The sequence below is a fragment of the Sinocyclocheilus anshuiensis genome, unplaced genomic scaffold (assembly GCF_001515605.1).
Source record: "Sinocyclocheilus anshuiensis isolate Anshui unplaced genomic scaffold, SAMN03320099.WGS_v1.1 scaffold1297, whole genome shotgun sequence".
NCBI classification, from domain to species: domain Eukaryota; kingdom Metazoa; phylum Chordata; class Actinopteri; order Cypriniformes; family Cyprinidae; genus Sinocyclocheilus; species Sinocyclocheilus anshuiensis.
The window spans coordinates 67,170-69,842 of record NW_015548271.1 but is presented as its reverse complement, the minus strand read 5'-3'; positions in this window follow the sequence as shown (position 1 = coordinate 69,842).

Below are 2,673 nucleotides of genomic sequence, written 5' to 3'. Positions count from 1 at the left end.
CGAAGCGCGGATCACAATTCATTTGATTTAGATCGGAACTTCGAAGTGCAGATCTCCAGTCATTTGATTTAGATCAGAATTTCGAAGCGCGGATCACAATTCATTTGATTTAGATCGGAATTTCGAAGCGCAGATCTCCAATCATTTGATTTAGATCAGAACTTCGAAGCGTGGATCTCGAATTATTTGATTTAGATCAGAACTTCGAAGCGCAGATCACAATTAATTTGATTTAGATCGGAACTTCGAAGCGCAGAACTCGAATCATTTGATTTAGATCGGAACTTCGAAGCGCGGATCTCGAATCATTTGATTTAGATCAGAACTTCGAAGCGTGAATCTCGAATCATTTGATTTAGATCAGAACTTCGAAGCGCACATCACAATTCATTTGATTTAGATCGGAACTTCGAAGTGCAGATCTCCAGTCATTTGATTTAGATCGGAACTTCGAAGCGCAGATCTCCAATCATTTGATTTAGATCAGAACTTCGAAGCGTGGATCTCGAATCATTTGATTTAGATCAGAACTTCGAAGCGCAGATCACAATTCATTTGATTTAGATCGGAATTTCGAAGCGCAGATCTCCAGTCATTTGATTTAGATCAGAACTTCGAAGCGTGGATCTCGAATCATTTGATTTAGATCAGAACTTCGAAGCGCAGATCTAGAATCATTTGATTTAGATCAGAACTTCGAAGCGCGGATCTCGAATCATTTGATTTAGATCAGAAATTCGAAGCGCGGATCTCGAATCATTTGATTTAGATCGGAGCTTCAGAGTGGGTTCGAGAATCTTTTGATTTAGATCGGAACTTCGAAGCACAGATCGCGATTCTTTTTTTCATATATTTTTTAAACAGTACAAAACATTAAGGCTGTACAGTCATAAAAACAAAACAAAGAAAAAAGGAAGTAAGTATACACAGATACAAATCCCTAAAGAAAATGAACCATGTTTTTTTTTTTTTTGTCGTATTGATTACCATTTGTATAACCACAGTTTTACTACAAATACCATGGTTAAACTATGATTAGTGTAGCAAAACCATGGTTAATTTGTGGTTACCATGTTTTAACTATAGTAGCCATGGTGTGTGTGTGTGTGTTTTCTGATTAAAAAATGCCTGACACTTCAATCTGAATGAAGCGTTTAAATGTCCTAATGCTGCAGCACTGCACAAAAGCAGTAAAGTGAGTGACTTTATGCAGTGATCAGCTGAGAGCGTCTCTTTCACCCCTTTCCCACAGCAGACGGCGGAGAGGGTCCCGGCTAATTTACGTCCTGAGAAAGGGGTGCGGATCGTCCCCATAAATTGTGTTGCTGGGGTGCGAGAGACTCAAAGACACTGCAAAGAACCGAAAGACAATGAGGAGGGAGTCGCAGTGAACGCAGACAGCTGCACGACTGCACACACGCGCATCACTATCAATACAGCTGGAGAAACAGATGTTCCTCTTCACAAAGACTGAGCGAGAGAAAGAAAGAGATTGGCTGATGCACACTGATCAGATTTCTTGCTTTCATAGTCCATTTCTTAAAAGAGTTGTGCAATAAAAATTTAAATTCTTAATTTATTCTCTCTCATTTGCAAACTTGACTGAGGGCCATGGACCAAAAGTAAATGTTGCATTGTATAATTGTGTTGTATTATATTATATTAAAATGTATTATTATTTTTAATAAATAAATAATTGTAATATAATAAAAAAATTATACAGATTTTTGTCAGAAACATTGCATTGTTTCAATGCAAAAGTCCATTCAAAGGGAAAAAACCCCAAAAAAGTAAAATCAGAAATGAAGATATGCTTAAATGACATGTTTCCCCCATTTTTTAAACTGAAACCAAAAAAAACGTTAACTGTTTTATTTTAGCTAGTTGTCAAAGCAACATTTCTTATATGAACATTTAAAATAATAAAAATGGAGTAAAATGAATTAAAAATGAACTGATAAAAATGACAAAAACATACAGCAGCATAACTAAATTTTGAACTAAAATTAAATATAAAAATAAAAACTAATTCAAAACATACATTTTCAAATAAACAAAATTAAATAAATCTATGCAATAAATATATCAATGCAAAAATCAAACAAAAAAATGTTAAATGAGAGAAGAACACATGCTTGTGGCATGTTTGTTTTTTAAACTTTTCTTTAACTTTTTTTTTATTTCAGCTAGTTGACAATTAACATTTTTTAAAAATGTAATTATTTTAAATCAAATTAACTTACATTGTTTTTACATTTCAATGCAAATAAATCTGACAGAATGTTAAACTAAGAAATGAAGATATAGGATGTGTTTCTCTTTTGTGATATGGCGTGGCCCTGGTTTGGGCATCTCTGATCTCTGTTGTCTTTAAATTGCTACAAATGTGTTTTTGAATGTATAAAGTACAACGTGTTCATGATGTTAAACTGATGTGATTTAATCCTGCAGACCTGTGTGTCTGATCAGACAACACACTCACAATGGTGAAGCAACTAAATGAGTACTAGAGGTAAGTAAACACATTCTCACACACACACACTCACGTCAACCCGCATCCTTGTTTTTCACTGCGCGTTTCTGCTGCAGGCTGCGACATGCGCACGGATGCTCAGACAAGACAGGCATGCGCTGCTGTGTGTGTGTGTGTGTGTGTGTGTGTGTGTGTGTGTG